General features: G+C 39.2%; 1 pseudogene across 1 annotated transcript; it reads right to left on the bottom strand.

The window, feature by feature from the left end:
* Positions 1–22,897: 22,897 nt before the first annotated feature.
* LOC148020620 (3-ketoacyl-CoA synthase 4 pseudogene) lies at positions 22,898–24,849 on the bottom strand (annotated as a pseudogene). Its single transcript, XR_015694735.1, has 2 exons — positions 24,800–24,849; positions 22,898–24,705 (listed from the first exon to the last, which is right to left on the bottom strand). The product of XR_015694735.1 is annotated as a 3-ketoacyl-CoA synthase 4 pseudogene (transcript).
* Positions 24,850–25,096: the final 247 nt, after the last annotated feature.

Raw genomic sequence — 25,096 nt, 5'->3', positions numbered from 1 at the left:
CGCCTCTTTGATGAGTGAAATTTAGGCCTTACATGCTACTAGAAAGGAAGTTAAGTGTCCAACATCCCTCAAAAACAACAAAAACTTGTCATACATAAGGACAAGTCAACAACGATGCATTGAAAAACCAATATCGATAAGATTAAAGTTAATATCATATTTGACTCATACAACAACAAACTTCACACTACTCTCTATGTAGCCATTTCAACATTTTCAGTTGAATATATGCACAATGGTTGGAATCAACAAAATCTTCAAGGATCTCAAGTCAATTCATCCAACATAGCCTCCCTCTGTAGCCAATTAGTTGCATAAAGAGAACCATTTTTTTTTCTAGTTGCATATTGAAGAGAAGACATTAGATAACCTCAAAAATGTCACATAATACCTTTGAGAGTCATGGTCTCCTCTTAACATCCCAAACACTGCTCTTGTTGCCTTGTTTTTTTTCAACAAGGATAGCCAAAGAAACTTTGTGTCTATAGGCACTTGAGGACAAATAGAAATTTAATTTATCTTCTCCAAAGTTACACAGCTCTCAAAAAACTTTGTCTCTATAGGCACTTGAGGCTATGCTAATAGGGTTATCTCATTTCATTGGGTGATGGGACATTTGTAGAAATCAACAACCAATCCAAATAGTGCTTCTCACAATTACCGTGTGACTGCTTTTGTCATTTGTCCTTATGCCATATTTTATGAAGTGGGTGCAACTACTCTGCAGCACTAACATATGAAGCCCTATTCACCATGTTGCCCCTGGGTGCATAAGGGCTCTGAGCCTCCCTAGAAAATCATAGTGTAGAGTGACAAGACTAGCACATAGTACAATGAACCTCTCAAAAGTTCCTTGTAAGATTCAAGCCCCAAAAATTAAGCATTCTGACTTTCAAGAGAGTTTACCATGTGTAATTTGCTGACAAAATGGAGAATAAGGACTTACAAGTTACACTACTACACCTTCTTTGCTTATGGACTTAACAAGACCTTCATCTTTCAATACACCAAAGCCATAAATGAGAAGTATTGCAACACTCACCGAAAAGGACTGTGAGAACAAAGTAGCGTGACCATGGAGACATGTTGGACAAAGGAAAGTGCCACACATAAGCTAGGTGATATGTTTAGATAACATCACATGGTTTGAAGGAGCACAAAATATCAAAGATACAATAAAGAAACATATAACCATATAATCCATTAAGAATTCTTAGAAATGTAATAGTACTTGCTGAAAGAACTAATTAAACTATTACACAACATCGCCTAAAAAATCATATGTAATTTCTTCCAACACATTAGACATTGATGCAACTATAGTACCTATGCACATGGGCCATAGAGACGCATAGAGAATGAGCCAAAAGATAGAAGTTAAGCAAAAGACTTGCACGCACACACACACACACACACACACACACACACACACACACACACACACACACACACACACACACACACACACACACACACACACACACACACACACACACACACACACACGCACACGCACACGCACACGCACACGCACACGCACACGCACACGCACACGCACACGCACACGCACACGCACACACACACACACACACACACACACACACACACACACACACACACACACACACACACACACACACACACACACACACACACACAGAGCTTCGGTCTTCAAGAGGAGTTAAAGTCACACCTAAGAGGGCACATATTCTATTGAAGCTTACAAGGTAAATTTTCCATTTTTGTTATGAGTATCTTTTGCTTGTTTTTTGCATAGGCATAAAAGACACCATTGTTGTGAGGTTAACAAAGGTTTTTTGTGTAGGATAATGTAGGCATTACTAACTTGGTGAACATTGTTTGCTTTGTAGAAATATAGCCATTGTTGAGTATTTGAATGTGTAAGTTACTATAGGTTTGAGCCTAGTAACACTATTTTTCATGTGATTTTTGTTAGCTTGGTTAGTGCATTAGGACTATGGTTTACTATAGAGAAAATATGATCTTTGCCATGAGGATAAACACAATATAGAGTTGCTTAACTAGGCTATCATATTATTTTCAAAACAAGAGGTAACCCTTCAACTCTTAGCTCTATATTTTTTATTCTCTCTTTCTTTTAAATATAATTTTGGGTATGTTAGGATTTTTTTATTTGGGTATGTTGGGCTTATTTGTATTTGAAGTTTAGAGTTTAACTATTATCAAGAGAGAGCTATGTTAGTATTTCATAGTTATATTTTTGTTATGCTTTGTGACTAGTAATTTTATTTCATGAGAGAGAGAGAGAGAGAGAGAGAGAGAGAGAGAGAGAGAGAGAGAGAGAGAGAGAGAGAGAGAGAGAGAGAGAGAGAGAGAGAGAGAGAGAGAGAGAGAGAGAGAGAGAGAGAGAGAGAGCTAACAAGGAAGATCACAGAGAGAGGGGGAGGAATGGAAGAGAGAAAATAGAGACAATAGGGATTGAAGAGAGAGCTATAAGGGAAGGGAGGATAGAGAAAGATTACATACACTAAGCTAGAAAATTAAGATGTACTTTATTTATTGTATTTCATGTGAATGTAGATGCAAGCTCAAATCCTAACATACATCATCATTGGAGTGATTGTCCTTTGTGTAGGAATATAATGTATTGTTAGTCATTTTCTACTAGAAAAGATGGAGTTCCATATTGATTTGGAGGGGGCATCTCCTCTTACTCCACACTATGTGTATATCTTTATGACGAGATCTGATACATGCCATCAGTCTCTCCCAACAGAGTGACCCTTGCATACACGTCCAAGGGATTATAAAATATATATTTTGATACTTTTAGGATTCATAGAGCTTGAATAATAGGATTTTTTTGTGTATGTTGTATAATTATTATAATTTGATATTTTATTTTTAAAATGGATAGAATGCTTTTGCTAAGTTTAAGGATTGCCTTCCAATCAAACAGATGGTCCATGTTTGACAATATAGCATATATGGACACTACTAATTTTTTAATCTCCCTAATTGTATCACTATATGCATCAATAAGATAAATGGTCTACATGCTAAAATAAATACCGGGATTATTAGTGATGATTATAGTTTTCTATAGTAATAAGCTCCCAAAGCATAAGTTGTTCCACAAGTGTGATAGTAGTAGCAGCCATGAGTGTAAGTGTTGTGGCTAAAGTTATTTTGGTAAAGGGTTTTTTGTTAGTGGTTGAGTAGAAGCCAAAGTAGGGTGAAGAACCCACAACAAAGGCACGATGAATCCAAATGGAGCAATTCAGTTAACTCCATTTTGGGTCAAGAAGCATCAACACATGTGAGGTAAATTTTGTAAGTATATTTTTCTTTTCAATTTTTATATGTAATTGTTTAGAATTAATTATATCTATTACTTGTGGTGTTTTCATTTTATGGTTGATTATTGTTGGCCAATTCTCCACTACTCACAATATGACTTATAAGCATCATCATAATAGGCTCAACATATGAACACACTTGTAGCAGTAGGGCGCTATCACAGAAATCACGGTATGGAGAATTTTTTAAGTCGTTTCTTTTTTTAAATGCATTGAAAGTTTTAAGTTATTCTATGCTTATCCTTTTTGCATTTATATGGATAACAATGCAACGAGGTGGCTAGAGAGGGAGGGAAAAGAGTAGAGGATGATATAGCTCAAAGTGAAGAGCATCATGATTAGGAGAGCAATGGTGATGAGGAGGATGAGAACAATGCTACAAAGGGAGGGGGTGGTGGTAATACCTCATCCTAGGATATATGAGCTTTGATATACATAGTAGTATGTTAGGTGATAGAAGCCATACTAGCTCACTTCAAAAATATATATATATTTAATATATTTTAAGTAATATAGGCAAGTCTTGGTCATTTTTGTTATATACATTCAATTGTCTTATCTATGTTAATGTGTGATCTTTTCTTAATATTTACATCCAATTCGTAAAGTTGACACTCAACCTAATGAGTATGCAAGAAAGACAATAGAAAAATTATAGAGCTACTGGTTTCAAAATTATGGCCATAGCCACAAGTTTGTAGCCAATAGCTCCCTAGTTTTTTTTTTAACCTAAAGCATGTTTATAGTTTTGTGAAATGGCATATGAAATTTGCAAGTCGAAGCCATTTAAATGAGAATTTAAGTGAACACAAAAAATTATAGTTTAAATCTATATAAAAGAGAAAAAACTTCACATTTATATTTCATTAAAAAGTCATGATTCTAGACGTGATTCTCCTATCGCACTTTTTCTCATCACAACAACTATACATTTTCTTAGTTTAAAATTATGGAGCATGTTTATAGTGAAGGGAGGTGAGCCCTAAAGTGGAAGCACAAGTGGGAGCAAGAGCTATGGTGGAAGGAGCAAAAGCAAGAGAGATACACACACACAATGTGGGAACTCCAATGGTCACAATGTGTGATCGACCTTCCCTTTATTCAAATGTCACTAAAAAAATAAAGAATGAAGTGACAGTGATGGGCGCCCACTACCTACAGTGTGTAGGCATGCTTAGTACTATTAGTGTAGTAATACATGGGCGACTAGGCAGAGGTGTACCCCTAACAACCTCCCACTTAAAGGTGAATTTGTATCAGTGAGGAGTGAAAAGAAAAAAGAAAAGATAGTACAACATATACAAAGATACAACCAAGGAAGGCAAACTTGTCTGCAAATGCCCATCAACCTCTTAAGGAAGGCAAATTGCTCTGTAGAGAGGCTTTTCATGAGCAAGTCTACAAGATTTTAGTCACTTGAGATCTTGACAAGGTCAACAGACCTGTCTGTAATGACCTTGCAAATGAAGTGATCCCTCACCTCAATGTGTTTCCTCTTCGCATGGAAGACCGGATTCTTGGCTAACTAGATAGCACTCATAGAATCCAAATGCAATGTAGGGATAGCATCTACAATACCAAGGTCAGCAAACCAAATAACCCAATGAAATGGCCTCCTTGCAAGCTTCAGTGGATGCAACATACTCATCCTTTGTGTTGTAGAAAGGGCCGCACATTTCTACACCCTGGACATCCATGAAACAACACGTCCAGCAAAAGTAAACACATAACCAAAAGTGGACTTCCTACTATCTACATCTCTTGCATAGTCAGAGTCAATGTATCCCACGACTCCTGTATCCTAGCTACCATAACATATGCACATATCAGCTATTCTCTTTAGGTATATCATGATACCCTTCATAGCATCCCAATGCCTCTTGCCAGGTGTAGCCACATAATGTGCCACAACACCAACTACAAATGCAATATCTAGGCGGGTGGCTATCATAGCATACATAAGGCTGCCCATTGCGGATGCATAGGGAATCTTGGCCATCTCGGCCCTGTGCTCATCTATCTGTGGACAATTGACCTATGATACCTTCACATGAGAAGGCAATGGACAACCAATAGGCTTCACATCTTGCATACGAAAGTGTTCAAGGACTTTATGGATATACTCCTTCTGTGACAGATAGAGTAGTCCATGAGACTTGTCACGTGTAATGCGCGCACCAAGTATATGAGAGGCTTGTCCTAGATCTTTTATCTCAAAGCTCTTCTTGAGCTGAGCCTTAAGAACATCTAGCTCATCATGAGCTTTCCCTGCTAAAAGCATGTTATCCTCATAGAGTACCAAAATCAGTAATGAACCATTACAAGATTTTTTCATGTACAAGCACGGATCTACAGCACTATGGCTGTAGCCTTGTGACTGCATGAATGCATCAAATTTGTGGTGCCATTCCCTAGGTGACTGCTTCAAGCCATAAAGACTCTTCCTCAATGTTTACACTAGATGTTCCCTACCAGGCTCTGTAAATCCCTTAGGTCGCTCCATGTATATCTCATCATGCAAGTCCCCATGTAAGAAAGTCATCTTGACATCCAATTAATACAAGTCCCAAGTCAAATGCAACCAAATCCAAGACTAAGCATAGGGTGGTCATCTTAACCATAAGAGAGAATACCTCATCAAAGTAAACACCAACATGCTCCTCCTTAAAACCCTTTGCTACCAATCTAGTCTTGTATGCCAGCCTGGAGTGTTCAGGGGTACTTTTAACTTTTGTACACCCACTTGCAAGGCAAAGCCCGCTTGCCACTAGGCAAGGAAACCAAATCCCACATACGATTCTTATGAAATGAGTCAATCTTAGACTGCATAGCCCTCTCCCACCAGGAGTGAATGTCACCCCTGCGCATAGCCTCATCATAGGTGAGAGGCTCTCCTACATCTATAACCAAAACATAATTTATGGAGGGCTCATAATGATCAGGAGGTTGTCTATCTCTAGTAGAGCTCCTCAATGCAGGTAGTGATGCCTATCCAACATCCTATCTAACATCTTGTCTAACATCATGGCCATGAGGATCGATTGTTGGTGCAGGCTGTCTAGCTAGTTGTGCGAGAGCAGGGGGCTCCTCTTGAAAGATAACCCTATGTATCTCAACAACTTTCATAGGCTACATATGCATTTTTTCCTCATGGAACACAACATCATGGTTGTGGATCACTTTTTACGCTTGTGGATCCCAAAGATGATATCACATCTCACCTTCATCTCCATAGCATTTCACACTTTTAGGATCCAGCTTATTGTGTTTGTCCTTGGGCACATGGAAAAAGGCCTCACATCCAAAGGCATGCAAATGAGAATATGACAGAGGCTTTCATGCCCATACCTCCTCTGCAATCTGGAAGTCAATACCACTGCAAGGTGACCTGTTAATGAGGTGCATAGTAGTAGAGACTGCCTCAGCCCAAAAACATTGTGGTAAGCCTACTTGGCTAAGCATATTGCAGATCCTATTCATATGCTTACCATACCATTCTATGGAGGGGTGTAAGGGGTAGTCAACTGATGCTTAATACCTCGCTTGTCACAAATTTTCTCAAAGGCACGTGAGACATACTCACCAACATTATAGGTCCTTAGGCATTTCAGCCTATGCCTATACTAATTCCCTCAAGAGAGCAAGCCAACGCTAAAAGATGGCCAAGACATAAAATTTTCGTTGATAAGCCCGAACCTTATGTGATTAATCATCAATAAATGTGACAAAGTACTCCGCACTCCCTAATGACTAACAAGGCATGGATCCACGTACATCTAAATGCACAAGAGCCAAAGGCTCACCCATGCATGGAACATCAAACTTTTTATGTGAATTCCTAGTCTATATGCCATATAAACAATGATCATAGACTCAAAATGTGAGTAGTTAAAAGGCGAAAGATACTGCAAAGCACTAAGAATTTTCATTTCCCGAACGACATACACCCAAGATGAGCACGCCAGAGAGATACATATGGGATAGAACCCATTGACAAAACATGGTCAATAGTATCAGATACAACCAAGGGATAGAGGTTGCCAGACTTGGCACCTCTTGCAAGAACAAGCTTGCCACGAGTTATCTTCCATGAAAAATCACCAAAGCATATATGATAACCTGCATCATCAAGCTACCCAATAGGCATAAGGCTTTTAGTCAGGGCGAATACATGATGTACATTATGCAGAACAAAAGTGATACCAGAGGGAAACTATGGAATGATATCACCAATGCACACAATAGCAAGAGACCGATTATCACCTAAGCACATAGTAGGGGGGTCACATGAAAAGACACACCCGAATCCAAGATCCAACATTGTGCATACATAGACTGAGCCTCGGTTAGCTAAGAGACATCACATGAAAAGGATACTAAGATGTAGTCACCATCGAACTCCTCAGGCTGCATGACATTTATCGCATCAATCTTTACGCTGGACTTTGTAGGTATAATACTGTGATCATTGGATTTCACTTGCACTTTTTCTTTCCCCTTTTCTTTCCGCTTATCATCGCGCATCTTATGGCACTACGGCCATATGTGTCTCGCTTTTCCCCAATAATGGGATGTAAGATCAAATTTATATCCACGGGACTTGCTGTGTCCACATGACTTAGACCTGGACTTGTAAGAGTCCTTCCCATGATGATCATTATCTTTCTTGCCACTTCTGCCACCTCTAACGGATAATGCATGTGAATTGCAAGAAGCGACATTGCTTTTCTTATTAATTTCTTCAATCAAAAGAGCACTCTTCTCTATATCTTTCAATTTCATGATAGAATGAAACTGGCTAAAGTGAGTAGATAATGGGATCCCCTCCTTCATGTAGAGATCCATCAACTGTTTATAAGACAATACATCCATAAATCAAGGCTCTGATTAGTATAAAGTTCCTGAATCTTTTCCCATAGATTCCATGCACTCTAATCTTCATCTTCAACAACATTATTATGCACCTCTTCAGAGAGTGATAAAATGTTAGTGGACTTGCATAGTGCATCTAAATTAGCCCAGTCATCATCATCCATGTTCTCGGGTTGAATACCTTTGTTTCTTAGTGGCTTAATCTATAATTTCTGCACCAAAACCTGCCATATTTGAGACTTCCAATAGCCATATTTGGTGCCATCCAACTTGGCAATGTTAAATAAAGTTGTATCTTTGAGATAGCCAACCATAATGAGTGAAACAAAGGCAAAGTACGCAGAAAATGGCCTACTGTAATTAGTATAAACATGTCAAAACCACTACCAAACAAGTTGAAAATAAGAGAAACTACTAAAATGACCAACTATCCACCAAATAGTACCAAGAATACATCAAAATGACATGATTAAGCTCAGTAAATACATCACACTCCGCATAAAATAGCTTGTTGTAATAAATCACAGTGGTGAGAAAAAGAGAGCAAACAATGAGCTAACAGTGATCCAAAGTCAAGTATGACTGCCAAATCAGATATTACATGAAGCGGGCATGTAACAAACATTGTAGTAGCCAAGAACCATGAGCCAAACACCCAAATGTGTCAGAGCAATCAATGTTAGTAGAAGGATACAAGCCCTGGCATAAAGAACTCAGAGAGTAAGCCAAGTTAGGTGTATGCCTAATTGATAGGACTTGACAAAGGTCGATGTATGCTCAAAGAGAAGACGGATCAAATCAGCCCAAAAGTATCCAATGCAAACAAGTATCTATCAAGAGCATAGACATGTAAGAGATCCTAGTCTCATCTACTCAAGAAGCTCAACTACATAAACCACAAGCTCTGCAATATCTAGAGATAGCATGAAGCTCCCACTGGTAGAAAGATCGATGTCAATCAGGCAACCAAGCTCAAAGATATCATGTGAATACATAAGGCATCATGGAGCCAAAACTATATATCAACGAAGCATCCAAAGCAAGGGATTGGTCAAGCATCACCTATAACATCCAGTACATCATGTAACAATCAATGTCAAATCTATGAAAACCCAAATAAGCATCCAAGAGCTCCAAAGTATGCAGTTGAATGACCAACTCAAGCTCCAAGTGGCAATCAAACAGAAGCATGCCACTATAGACTAATGTCAATCAAATGCCAACTAGACAAATCTTGATCAAAGCTCAAAAGGCATTCCAAAGCAATAAGACATGTGCCAACCTCCATATACATCTGTGTAGTCATATGACTCACCCAGGAAACACCCGCCATGAATAGGTAGAGCATACACTGACCAAATAGGCTTCAACCCTAGTTATTACAACAATAAATTCAGTGTCAAAATTGATTAAATTAGTCCTAAAATCAAGCTCAAAGCCACCTTAAATCATGGGCATATTATATATCAATGTACTAGCATCAATGGTACACATTAGTACTGCATATATAAAACACCCGAATCATGGCCAGGAGCAATAGGCATATAAAATCCATGTTAAAAGATGCTCAACCCTGTTGTAAACAGCAGTGAATGCACTATCAAACCAAGCTATTTCAGCTCCAAATCCAATCCATAACACATGTATAGCATTCCCATACATGTAGACATCATCCCAGCATAACCGGGCATCATAAGGCCAAAAAAATTGATCATAGAAGCATCAAATAAAGTACTACTCTATATTTTCAGTCAGCAAACCTCAGCCAAAACAGAGTAAATGAAGTGGTTAAATTAGTCCAAAATCAACTCCAAGTAATGATATAGCATCCTCGAATATATAAGCATCAACCGAGCATCATCCAACCAATGGCAATGAGTGTAGACATCAAAGATAAGTGATGCCCTATTTTATGATAGTCTATGGACTGTTATAACAATCCAAAACTAAATCTTAGCACTCAAATTGAATACCAAGAGTGGAAGGATCAATGTCAAGCATCAAAACCAAGTGTAATAGTGCTTATATAGCTGCCTAGTGAAGAAGATATGCCAAAGGAGATGAAAAACTTGAGCTGCTGCTAAAAAAAAGGGCATGTTTCACACAACATGATGTTGTACCAACAAGGTGAGGACTATGGGGGGCTGCTCCAACTTGCTCGAGAAGGCTCAAAGAGTGCCCAAGAAGAATGCAACCAATAGAAATCTTGAACAGAGTGGCTATGGCTGCCAACAAAGAGATGAGTGCTTTAGGTATTCGAATGGAAGTTGAGAGTGTGGCGTTTAAATGAGCACTTAAGTAAACACAAAAAGTATATCTTAAATCATGTATAAAAAAGTAGAAATTTCACATTTTATTTCAAAAAAAAAAAGTCATTCTAGACGCGAGTCTCCTATCACACTTTTTCTCATTAGTCGTAGATTTCCTTAGTTAAGAAAATATATCAATGCCACCATTTTTGGGCCTAATCCCTTATAGTGTCAATTATCAACTTTAAAGTACTAGGGCTTACCTCATTGACTTCTTTTCTTTCATAGTAATTAAATGGTGGTAAATTAGGATGCTTCGCAATCCCTATAGTAACGTTTCATAGCTCTTAATAGCAACTAGCAAATGTTGTATTAGCTTGGCTTGTTGTGCTCACATAATCATTGCAAACCTGGGGTTCACATAATACTCATGAACACACCGTCCACTTAGAGTATGTTTGAGAAATTGTTTGATGTCTAGTCTACATATGGAACTAGTAAAGGTATAGATGTATCACTACCCCAATATATGTTATAGTGTTGGTGCAAAAATGGCCAAGAGCCCTTTTTTGAGCCTCGATCCATTTTCAAGCTTGGGGGATTCACTATGTATAAACCCTCTATATCATGTGTGTGTTCAAGCTCATTTTAATAATACCCCTTTACATGCTCAATCTGTAAATTATCCTTTAAATCTATTCAATCCCTTCTTTTCAACTTGTAAATGATCCCTTATCTATTCAATCCCTTGTTTTCAATTTATAAATGACCTATTTATATGCCATCCTTATGAATGTAAATGATGGCATTTAAAAATCCATTCTTTTGGATCCACATGATATGCTTACATATTTATGAGCAACTCCCTCAAGTTTTCAAACAAGTAACCTTGTCATGACATGTGGTATTGATTGTTAGTGTTAAGTAGTTACTAATGCAGGATTAGAGCATATAGAATCCCACCTTCTTCATTAGACTTGCATAGATCCTTATTGACATAACATAATTAATTGTTGTATGGGCCATGTCAATGAGAAATATTGGACAAGTTGGCATTGAAATCTTACCTAGACAACCAGTGCTAACAGATATGTCAATTTATGGTTGAATCTGTGCATATGACTCAATGGGCTAGGGCAACATGATATTATGTTGTGTATTTATGCATTTTTATTTGGTTGTTATGATGTGGTTTTAGGCATTTCTCAGAGCCAGTTAGCCAGCATTTAATGCTAATTGACCTATCATATTCTTTGCATCTATTTTTCCCTATTTCAAGCACCCCTACACTCATTATCATTCATTTGTCATAGGTTTTGCTAGAGAGAGGATATGGTGCTAGTGACTTCACAACTAGTGACTCACATTGGTTCTATACTATCTCATCTCTTGGTATATGGATTCCATTTCCTGAGCATTTTTTTGAGTTCTCTTCTTTTGTTGTGTTCTTCTTTTCTCTATGTCTTGTGTTCAATAGTCTATTTCAACATACATATACATTTCCATTACTACATCCACTTCTAACATGGTATCAAATTGCATGATCTATGTTCAAGTTGATGTTTTTCTACTAATTACATGTATGTTTTGAGTCTTTTGATTTGGAAACCTACCTACTGATTGATTTTAGCCTGTTGTATCTCGTCTACTATATCTTGTGTTTTCTGCATAGCAATCTGTGTTTTCAACATGTAACTGTTGTCTACCCTGTACTCATCCATTTGTTGCATTTATTGCTCCAATTGGCCTATGTTTTGGTTTCCTAACCCTAACAACTGACTGGACAACCATGTCTATAGGCCATTTTTATTATTTAGGGCATTTTCTGGGTGTGTTTTCATTTTCTTGCCATAGTTGCCCTTCTATTCTAATCAGATTTTGGTTTCCATTGCATGTTGGTTTGACTATCTTCTCTCTTTGTCCACCTTCTATCCTCTATCTTCTCTTCATATCCTCTCCAGATGGTCCTTCATGCACTTCTACTGATGATAAGTTACATAGCTTTGATTATCTAACATGAAGTGATATAATGAAAGTATGGTTCATGCAGAAGTGGCTATGGTACATTGTTTGTGGAGCTATTCCACATCGTCAGCATCCTTTTCCAATTCTAGACAATTTTGATGAGGACAATCATGAGAAAGATATGCTGACATGGGATATGAATGATACGCATGCCTATTTTGCTATTTTTCTGTGTATTTCTCAATACGTTCTACCAACAGTTACCTCTTACAAGACATCTCCAGAAGTATGGGTGAAGCTTCAAACGTGGTACATCACCACAACAGAAACGAGGCATAGACGCGCATGTTAGATGCGCAAAGTCGGGCGCGTCTATCATTGCATCTATATGCGCATGTAAAAGAGCGTGTAAATAGATGCGAATTTTGTGTCTATATATCCACACAGATAGATGCATTTGCGGACGCGTAATTATTTAACCACTTGAAATTGGACTTAATATAATTAAAAAACCAGAGTTAATAATTATTTTTGCATTGCTCTCTAATGAATGGCAGTTCCTCCAGTTGACAAGCCTGATATAAGTAATTAGCAGCAAGCGACACAAACCTTATTATACAATTAGTAGCAAAAATTGCATGTATCTTGTAATTTCTCTACTTGAAGATGATAAAAAATACTTCCTTTTTATTATGGAAAATTCAATTTAGCTTTAAACTTGACTATTGATTCTTGAGTATTCACATGTGCGTATGATATTTTCCATAGAATTAAGAATACACATTGAATCATTAAGCGAATTAAGTATGTTACAGTAAATGATCCATCTCATCTTCAATGAGATCAACCCTTGCTAAACTATCTACTACTAGGTCTATGTTACCAAGAGGTAATGAAACAAATAAGTCTATCCCACTATCAGATGTGTTGCTATATTGCTCAATAACTTCATCATCATCAACCACATTATTGTCCTCTTCCGTGTTTCCTTGAACATCCTCGCGAGGTTCATCTTGTACTATATCACGCATATCATCCATGATGGTGTCATCATGTACATCATCATTAATTGTTGGATTATCATCTGCTATCTCTATGTCGGTAATATTACCATATATTGGTTTTGAATGATTAGATATAGGGATGACATACCACCACTGGTTATTGTTTACCCTTGGATGATACAAAACCTGTATTTGAAAAACAAAAGCAAGAAACTTAAATACTTATTATATTGTGTATATGTATCACATGTATACATATAAAAAAATTAGCTTTTACATATATACCTGCTCGCATTGTTGAGGTAGTACTAATGTGACATTCTTGTTTTGGTGAAATTTTGTAGAGTCAATGATTACAAAACCACTTGAATGACGTATGATCGTGCAATGCTCACCATTTGTTACCACTTCTTTAAACCACTTCACATCCAGTACATATATAAAGAATCATCTGAAGTCAAGCTTCAGAATATCTTGGATCAAGCCACAATAACCTTCCATGGTACCATTGGCATCCTCGAAATGAGCAAGGACACCACAATCTTGCGTATTTCTCTTTTCATCTATACGTTGAGTTCGAAGATGTTTACCCTCACACCAAATAGCATTGAATAATGTGCACTAGTAGTAAAAGATTAAGATCAAACATGTCAATTTATTATATAAAATATAACTAGAAACAAATTAATTGATAGTATGTCTCACCTTTGATAAGCAACCTCGTGCGTATTCCCACTCTTCTTGAGATATATTAATTTCCTCCTCTTTTTCAATTCTCTCCATTTCCTCATGTAACCAATCTATATCAATATGACGTGGGAGCGCATTTAGATGATCTGGAAATGAGACATTACATCCATATCTGGTGTGAAATGCTTGTCTTTCGCTTTTTCTTCTTGCCCTTGCTTCATTATATAGTGTCACCCATTTGCTCATTACATCACTATTGAGCACACAAAAACTATTTAACTTACAAAGTTATTCTTTTGTTAGCACTTTACTCATTCCTTTTCCTTGAGGTATTACAGAGGTCATCCTCAAGTCTTCATCCTCTTTCCATAGTCGTGGTTGAGAGAGGTTCACTTCAGCAAGATATTCAGATATATAAACAAGGGATGATTGCACTAACCAACCCTCAGCCATGCTTCCCTCAGGCCGTGCTTTTTGCCTCACAAAATCTTTCAATGTTTTCATGAAGTGCTCAAGAAAAAACATCCACTTGCATGAACTGCCCCACAAAGTGCGATCTCATCAATCAAATGTACCAGTAAATGTAATTGAGTAGTCAAAATGGAGCGATGAAAAATTTCCTCCACCAAACAAACCACCTCAACAGATAATACTTGAGCATCTTGCAATGTGTTTGGATCAATTTCCTTCGAGCTCATATATCTGTCAGGATGTATTTGACAATTGTTTATTTTTGTGTAGAAATTCAAAGAGGTTCACTACATGATGTATGCAATATATAATGAAAAAATACAATGTATACACACCTCACAAGCTCTCCCATCTTGTAAATAATATCACGTATATCTTTGGATACACAATGGGATATTTCTAGTAGGAAGTACGAACTGAATGTAAATAATATTCATAGATCAAATGATTAGTTGAGGAAAAAGTCATCATGCCCCAAAGTTTACACATAGTTACTCCACTAATTACTATATTGATGGTTAGAGATACCCTTACTTGAATCATTTTGTGCCAATCGTGGGACTTCAAACCAGATAGTTGCTCCACACCTCTTTTCTTTTTCTTTATGAAGGCTCCCTTGAGACATCTCATACATCCTATGGGTGTTCGAAAGCTACATATTTGTTCCTTCACTATTTTTTCCTCGTTCTTTGACAACATCCAAGGTGCATGGGATAGCTCAATCTTTCCTCTGGGTCTAATGCGTGGCCAGGCTCGTCTCATGCGACCAATGTTATGTAAATCCTCCCTTACATTGATTGAGTCACGAGCCCCTATCAAATGATCCCATAATGTAGATACAACATTTTTGAATATGTACATGGGTTCCAACAGGTGATTGATCTTGAGTTCAGTCCAATACGAAAGACAAAAAAATATAGAGGACCTAACAAACAAACAATATATTATGTAAACAATTCATCATGCTAAATACTTTAAAGTCAATCGAGAGAAATATACATGCCGAGTGGAGGGTGGCTGTCAGCATTAATCCATCTCTCCTTCCAATCTCGAATGGTTAGAGATTGTGAAGTCATTACATTAGTAGGGAGAACATATTTGGGATAGTCAATAGGAAGAAATCGATGATGATTGTCATAGATAACCTTCTTTAAATGTGCCGGCCTAGAGGAAACTAGAGAGGGACCGCAAATAGGACATGCATGATATCCTGATGTGGTTAAACCTAAACAAACAAGTGAATTAATAACATGCAATTGATTCAAGTCTTGAATTTCAAATATAAAGTTATATACATGTACCTGAATACTCTCCATATCCTGGAAAGTCATGCATGGTCCACAACAACATGGCCTTCAACATGAGATCTCTAGAGGATGCAGATTCGCTTGTATCTTGCACCTCAATACCTTCCCATAACATTTCTAACTCTTCAATCAAAGGCTCTAAGTAAATGTCCATGTTTTTTACCTTGTGCTTTCCAGGAATCAAAAGGGACAACATTACATGTCCCTTTTTAATTGCCATGGATGGACGAATATTATAGTTCACCAATACCACTGGCCATACACTGTATGATGTGCTTTTGATGCCAAATGGATTGATTCCATCCATACCTAAACTAAATCTCAAATTTCTTGGCTCTTCTTTGAAAACGGGCCACAAATTGTCTATATGTTGTCATGCCAGTGTGTCTGCAGGGATCCTCCATTTTCCATCACTTGAACGATGACTAGCATGCCATGACATGAGCTTTCCAATAGACTTACACTTGAACATAAGTTGAATACGTAGAACAATTGGAAAATGTCGCAAACTCTTACGAGGCATATCCATTGACTTCATCTCCACTTCGTATCTTGATTCACCACAAACAGGACACTCTCATGCGAACTCATGAATCCCACGAAATAAGACACAATCATTGACACATGCATGGATCTTGACATAATCGAGGCTTCCCAGAGATATCAAGTAATGTCTTGCTTGCTCTCTCTTAGTTGGTAATTTGTTTCCTTTTGGAAGCATTTGTGATAATAACCTACATATATTTTTAAAAGTGAGTTAAAAAACCACCAATATATATTTGTATCTGATTTCAAAATAGAACAATTAATATTATGATTCATAAGCCAAACTGAATTGATACCTACTTCAATAACACATTCAAACTAACATTACTCCATCCATAAATTGTTTGCAAGTTAAGTATCTCGAGGGACGCATGAAGAAGGGAGTACGTACAACATTCATACAATGGAGTAGATGATGCTACGTATAGTGGGTCATCTGGCTTCATAGAGTGACCTTCTCCCTGAACCCGTTGCAAAAATAGATCGTGTACCATGTTGTCCAAAATCTCATCCTCTACAACTTGATGGGGCATTTCATGAGGGCTACTATCATGGTCATCAGTCTCCACTCTTCTTGAAGACTCTGCCTCCTCGCGTCGACATTTTGCAACCTCTCGACACCCGAGAGGGAGCATCGGAGGATATGGTACTGCATCCTACTCAACCACAAAAGGGAGCTACATGTACGTTGATATATATTGAGTAACATAGACTAGCAATCTTAGTGTTAAAAACAATGAATACCGGTGATTTTTCTCAGTCCCATTCTCCATACATGCTGAGGTGTGACATTGCAACTCGACATGCTCAAAAAATACACCCTCGACAATGATCACACATGCATTTAATTTTTTGTCATAGCCATGCATCTCGATTATGAAGACGTAATGTTTCATCCTCACTTGAGGATGTGCTCGTTGACTCATCAGCATGCATTGCACTAGGTGATGACGACGACATGATTAAACCTAATTCATGAAAACATCAAATTTGTTATTAATATGTTTACATAAAAACTTCAAGGCGTATTAATTATTCTAAGATCTCAATTTTAAATACACAAATTTATCATAAATACATAAAAACTTATGATAAGAACTTGCCATCAAAACTTACTTTCAAAACTTATCTTAAATACAAAAACTTATGATAAAAATGCAAGTGTGCTAAATGCGCGTCTATACATGCATCGAACTACGCGTCTAAATCTGCGTCTATCTGCTCGTCTAAATCCGCATTTATTGGCACGTTTACGTAAATTTAGATACGCATATACATGCAAAAATAGACGTAAACGTCAAAATTCAAAAGATACTTAAATCATTTCTTTTCAAACTGCGCCTTTCCTGCATTTTTTGCGCGTTCTGAAGCTCGAGTTCAACCGACATGCAGTCTACCTCCACTAGTCTCTTCATGACTCGCCTCCTTATGACTCACCTCTTCTTTCACTTCAAAGAGACAAGAGGGGAAAGAAGAAAGCCAAGGAGAGGAAGAAAGAGAGAACAAAAGAGAGGAGAAAAAGAGGAACAAGAAGCAAAGAGAGGAGACAACAAGCAGCAAGCATCAAGGGAGAACAACTCACCACGGCGAGGAAGAAGGGGAAGGAAGCAGCGCCACCACTCGTCCACACCAAAGACCCAAGGTGAGTTCTCTCTCTCTCTCTCTCTCTCTCTCTCTCTCTCTCTCTCTCTCTCTCTCTCTCTCTCTCTCTCTCTCTCTCTCTCTCTCTCTCTCTCTCTCTCTCTCTCTCTTTCATATTAGGATCTATGATTGAAGTTCTTATATCACAAATAAATCATGGATGGTGGTTGTCGGATTAAGAGTAGCCGACTTAGCACATTTGACAGCGTGTGTAGATTCCAGTAGAGACGCAGACATAGACGCGCAGCTATGTTTGCTGTCACCGTGTCTGCAGTTGCGTCTCCAAGCGCATGTATTCTGCATCTCAGACGCGAGAATACATGCGCTCTACCCAGAAGCTTTGGCTTCAGAGACGTGTCTAAGAGCGCATCTATTCTGCATCTCAGACGCGAATATACATGCGCTCGCCCAGAAGCTTTGACTTTTGAGAAGCGTCTGAGAGCGCATCTATTCTACATCTTAGACACGAATATATACGTGCTCTGACCAGAAGGTTTGACTTCAGGGAGCGTTTGAGAGCACATCTATTCTATATCTCAGACACGATTATACACGCGTCAGCTCTAATAAAAAAATATTTTTTTATTTCTGGAATTGTACGAACATGTTACACAATAGTACAGTTTACACAATATTGCAGTTTAGCAAATTTGTCTTATTCCTGTGTTTTGTTTGCAGATGTCGCATCCTGGTTCATCTAGCAATGACCCAGATTTGGATCGCATGAATGATACATTGGGCTTGTTCAGCAGAGGGGTCAATGCTTTTCTTGGAGGTTTTCCTAGTAAGGAAGACTTCATGGGAGAGATGACTAGACACCTTGGCCGCTCTCCCACAGCAAACGAGGTGTTCAGCATCATGTCTGGAATGCCTCTGACATCTTTGCTTGGCACTGCTTCCCTAACACCAAATGTCCAAACTCCAATTGCAGGTACTCCATGTGCAGCGCCTGTACATGCATTGTGCTTCAGCCGACGCATATGCATTTGCGGAAGCACATGCATCTAGCGAGGCAGAGTGTAGTCGACAGAGAGGGAGGAGGGAGAGTCGAGGGGGAGGATGAGGCTTGTGTGGGGTTGCCTAGGAGATGGCGAGTGATCACCCTCACCAGAAGATCACATAGAGGAGCCTGTATGCCAATACTATAGAGTTACAGATACTAGTGGCATCTTCCATGATGATGAAGGAAGAGATGTAATGGCATACATGAGGAGCGTCGTGCATGCGACGTATAAAGATTGTTTCGTTTACTTCAAGAATTAGAAAAGCGGCTTGTGGCAGGAGGTGTTGAGGGCAATCCATAGGAGGTACCCAAATCCAGAGGGTCAGCGATTCTCGGATGATTGGGGACGCACAAAAGTGAGGGATTTGCTTCACAACAAAAGATCCCACCTCATGACACGCGTCAGGGAGTCACTACGGAGACAAGAGGAGGGGCGTGGAGCCTATAGCCAACCACCTATGTGCCACCGCATAGAGTGAAAGAAAGTCAAGAAGAAAGCAGTAGAGAAAGTGAAGAGTCGCCAACACGCAGAGGCACAACGCATCCAAATGGAAACCATGGGATCGTCGCATTACAAATCGGGCAGCAAAGAGTCGTGGGAGGCAAAGTTTGTAAGTATATTTTGATTTCTAGTTTTTTAAATTTTATATTTTTTTCAATTCTTTGTATAATTTTTTCTAATACATTGTGTCTCATAATTGTTTGTATATATCATAATTGTTTTGCAGACTACTATCCTTGGTAGGATACCTACTCCTAGAGAGGTAGGTTACCATCGAGGCCATAACCGCGCAGCCACATGGCTTCACTTCTATGAGAAGGGTCTCATCACTGAGAAGCAATACAACCGAGCTATGAGGATTCGACAGCCAGAGGAGGTATGTTTTTCTTACTTTCCTATTAAAAGTATAGCTAATTATAACTTTTTATTTGCAATTATACGTAAGCAACCTTGATCTTTTGTGTGTGTAGGAGAACCCTAATGTGGAGCATAGCAAGGAGGGGGATAGCGACACTAGTAGCGATGGTGGTGCTAGCAAAGATGTTTCTTTTTCAGATTCGTAGAGGAGCACCATACCTCCTCTATGGCCTTGTTTCCTTGTATATCTATTATACATCTTTGAGCCTACTGCTTGCGGCCACGCTTTAGGTCGCAAGCACTTAAACTCCCCATGTAAATGCGTTTTATATATAATGAATACATGGATTTTTATTTTCATTTCTTGTGCCTTCAGATCCATTGTGTTTTTCCCAAATGCACGATTTGATGTATGGGAGGGGAATGCTCTCTAGTTTTTTTTTCCCAATTCTGTGCTTCGTGTCTATTTGCGCGTCTAAATTGCAGAAAACGCGCGTCTATACTCACGTCTAGAATGTAGAGTACACGCGCCCATACACACGCTATATAATTCAAATTAATAAAAAAAATTAAATATCTTTTTTTAAAAGGAGATTTTTGGTTTTGCATTCGCGTCTACTAGCGCATGTAAAAGCGCGTCTATGCACGTGTCTATGTGCCCATCTAATCTTCCATGTAGACGCACTTGTAAACGCACAAAAAAATTAAATAAATAATAATTTTGGTTTTCATATGCGCGTTTATGGATGCGTGTATATGCGTGTCTATTGGTACGTATGGATTTCCTTATACATGCGACTATAGATGCGAAATGGTACACGCACAAATAGATGGGCTTATAGACGCGCCCGTAAGATTTTCTCTCAATTCAAAAATCGCGTCTAAGAGGCCTTTTTGTTGTAGTGCATGGAACCTTCCACCATGTGTGTAGTGAACTTTATTGGCAACTCCATTAGATGAAGTTCAAGCCTAAGAATACTATTTTGCTCTATGCTACACAAGAATATGACCAACTTCAACACATGCAGTCTACTCTTCCAAAGGCACATCTTGTGGGGGGGACACTACTCTATAAGCTCTCCCCAGAGTTTGATGGAGTGGCCAATGCTTTGAGGATGTAAATATCCTCGACAATTGTGAGTTTTACCCATATGTCCTCCAAGCTACTTGAGCATGATGTATCTTTGCATCTACAAGGCTTCTATCTCATTATATAGGTTCCAGTGAGGCTCTTGCAACTTTTGAGAGGGGTGACATGAAGAAGTTGTCGAAGGCCTAGTGTTGTCATTGTGGTAAGAAGGGATGCTTACGGAAGGACTCTAAAGAGTTAGTGGCTTCAAGAAAGAAGAAGCGGGATCCAAACTCTTCCGTTGAGTCATCTTCTTCCTCAAAATCTGGTTCAGATCCTCCAGCCCAAGCAAAGGCCAAGGTGTGGAAGGAGTCTACTTCTTCCAATCGAGAGACTGGCTTCGCTAACCCTTCATCTGCTCCTTTTTAGTACAAGTGATGTGGTCATCCCTCACAACTTTAGTACTAGAGAGGGTGTGTGAGAGGGTGGTGAGATGGGTTAGATGACCCTCATCTATATGGGTATACCAGTGCACAAGTTCTAGAGAGGAATGTCCCTGATGCATGGACTAAAGTTTAGCAAGTTTAAATCCAAGAGGTGGGATTGACTGATGGGTTGGTATTCAAAGAGAGTGGGATTGGCTCCTAGTCTAAGCTCATATGAGGGGACAATTTGGCAGTTTGGCCAAAGGCGGCGAGGAATCCATGGTCACATATGGTCAAGACAAGATGGTCTTATATGCACACCTATTGCTTGGATATTTGTGGTTCTACCCTGGTAGTCCTTGTTGTATGTATTATGATGGGACATTATCATTATATATTGTATTGTATTAGATCACCCATAATTTGAGAGAGGGCGTTATAGCATATATGTTAGTTCATGGTTGAGTCTGTACATGTGACTCAATGTTACATTTCAAATAAAAAAAGGCCATTTGATGTGGTTGACAATTGAGTGAGGCAACATTTTCTAAGTTCCCTCAATTAAGTGAGGCAACCTTTTCTAAGTTCCCTTTCAAGTTTTAGCGACTCTGTAACTATAACACTTCTCTAATGTTTATTAAATAAAACAATAGGCTATGTCTCAAGACTATTGCAAACAACCAAATAGAGCAAGTTTGGAAAATTTTGTGATGTCTAATTAATGTTTGGAATCAGCATAAAAATAGCAGGTAGAGCTAAGATAGAGCACTATACAATGGACAATTTTGAGTCTTTAAAGAACTCAAGAACCTATCTAGTCTGAATCTTTAAAGAATAACCCTCAAAATCACTTTGAAGTACAAGTGTTTAAACATCACTAGTCTAATTTCGAACATTATGGCACTCCCCTCCTGGCACATCATAGCACATATAAGTGTGTGGTTCCTAATGAATTAGAAGTGTGATAATGGCCTACATTTCAATGAGGCAACTTGGATTGGATTATCTGCAGCATTAACGTTCCATTGTACTCGTCATTTGATATGCCCCCCGTGCTATCTTCTCTCATGCTTCTCTACTCTATGAACCGATGGTGCAATTGATCAAGTGTCCAATGTAATCAGTGCCAAGAACACCGTAGTAGTAGCATTGGAATGACGAAATGTGTGAGCCTAATGAAGATCCACGTGCTAATACCTAATGCAAAAAAAGAAACAGAGAGTAAGAAAGAGAAGTAAAGATAGAACATATATGCAGCTGGTCATTAGCCATCCTATCTAAATCCACTTCGCCTCCTTTCTTTATAGAGTTCTGATCAGATCAGGACTCGTTAGCTGCATCGGTAGTGACCTCAATGTATCCAATACGACTGCCATCCTCTAGACTAAGGTTACATATATGTGACTGCATTGGCCATGGATCCTAAGACTATTACACTAACTACCCTTAGCTTCTCAACACGAAGAGTACCTCAAGGTGATCACAATTGGAAGTATCACATTATAAGGGTAATTAAAAGACGGGCAATAAATCATGCATTATGTAGCCAACCTGGAAGAATTCAATCGACAAAGCAAAGAAACTTGGTCTCTCATCATGGAAAAACCCAACAGAGAGAAGATTTAACTGCAACAAAAGCAACTAGCTGCATATAGAGCAAAGTCATCCAGGTAGAACAAAGTTTATGTGTCCTCCCTCAGTAACAAAGTTTCACACGAAACAAGTGTACAAGCTAGTACAATTATCTGAAAAAAGCTATGACTTTGAAGCTTCCAGTGCATCAGATATGCTGCATCTCTGGTATTACTACTGGATAATCCAGGATAGTGTCTGTCCACGCATTTGGCGAATCAAATGAATGAATGTTGCATAGGGCTGTCCATACTGCACTGTTGCACTTGAAACCACTCCCAAATGCCACTTGACAAATCTTATCACCCTTCTTTATCCTTCCTTTTGTCTCTAGATATTGGAACTGATACCACATACTGGATGCAGATGTGTTTCCACACCTGTGCAGAGCCATCTTGGCTGGCTCCACATCAACAGGTGTAAGGTTCAGCGCCTTCTCCACAGCTGCAATGACAGCCCTGTCAGCAGATTCGATGCAGAAGTGTTTGACTGTGTTTCTAAAATTGGGTGCATATGGTGGCAAGTCCACTTTCAGAACTGTCCTCTTCAGATAATTAGTCAAGAAAAAGAGCTGCTCTGAGTAAGGTAGAACTAAAGGGCCCAAGGCTGCTATATTGAGTCTCAGTGTTTCAACTGCAACTCTGATGAAATCCTTGCTTGAACCAAAACCCACATTGCCCTTGGCATCTTCATTCTCATAGGCAGCCCGATAGGCGACATCATCAGCTCCCTTATGTGTTCTCACAACATGCTCAAGCCTGTATTTCGCATGCCATTTATCAGATGATTTGTTTGACAAGAGAAGGGCAGCTCCACCTACTCTGGAGACACAGTTGTTCACTAGCATACTCTTATCGTTACCCAAGTAAAAGCTCCTAGTTATGTTCTCTGTGCTCAACACAACAGCATAAGTCCCTGTGTATACTTGTAGGGCATCTTTGGCCAAATCGAGGGCAATCACTCCGGCGCTGCAACCCATTCCTCCAAGATTGTAAGTCCTCACATTGCTCTTGAGCTTAAATTTGTTTACAATCATGGAAGACAAGCAAGGAGTGGGGTTGAAAGTGCTGCAATTAACCACCAGGATGCTGATGTCTTTGGGTAAGACCTTGGTCTTCTTGAGAAGCTCAGCCATACAACTGCTTAATACAAGCTCTGATTCTTCCCTGGCAGCTGCCAGAGATGGCTTGGGAGGCAACTGGTGAAGGCACATCGGAAAATATGTTGCCGGACCTAGTCCAGATGCCTCTAGAACCTTCTTCTGGAACTCCACACTTTGCTGAGTGAAAATATCAGATAGCTTACAGTGCTCCAAGAAGGTGGTGTGGGGTATTCTGAGGATGTCTGGGGGCCGGAAGCAGGCGAAGTCCACAAGGTACACCGCCTGCGAGCGGCTGCCATGCTTTCTTAGCACCAAGAAGCACACAACAGCAGCGAAGATGTATTCTCTTGATATGACTGGGTCTGGTATGGATGGAGCACCCACTGCAATGGCAGCAGCAAGGGCAACCAAAGCCCAGGCAATGCTGCTTAAATCCGGGAAGGGGAAGTTATGGGTGAGGAAGCTAAGCAAAGATGGCACTGTCATCTTGATGTTACTGTGAGAGGGCTTCACCTCATCCATACTATTGCTGCAGAAAACAAGGAAGGTAAGCTAGCATGCAGACTGATTATCAGAGATGCCAAAAACTACTGATTATTCAATGTGCCCACGCCAAAACGTACAGATAAAATGCTGGTGTGTGTGTGCGTGTTGTGGGAGAGGGCGCGGGGGGGGGTGGGGGGGGGAGGGGGCGCGGGGTTGTTCATCCGCGCCGCTATTCAAGTAGCGGATTGAAGGGTCGAGCGTGGAGTTTTTTAAAAACAAATTTACGAGGATAATAACAGCCAAAATTCGATAAAAAGAAAACCTAGTATGACTAGGTAACAATTTGTCAGTGCAGTCAGGATGTCGCCTTCAAAACATCCTCCCATAATCAACCAATAGAGGAAAAACCCTTTGCTTCTGTAAGAGCCCGGTCA

This window comes from Lygodium microphyllum, chromosome 18 (genome assembly GCF_053477565.2).
Source record: "Lygodium microphyllum isolate KBCC chromosome 18, Lygodium_microphyllum_v1.1.10, whole genome shotgun sequence".
Lineage (NCBI taxonomy): Eukaryota > Viridiplantae > Streptophyta > Polypodiopsida > Schizaeales > Lygodiaceae > Lygodium > Lygodium microphyllum.
This window is presented reverse-complemented; position numbering and strand designations above follow the sequence as displayed.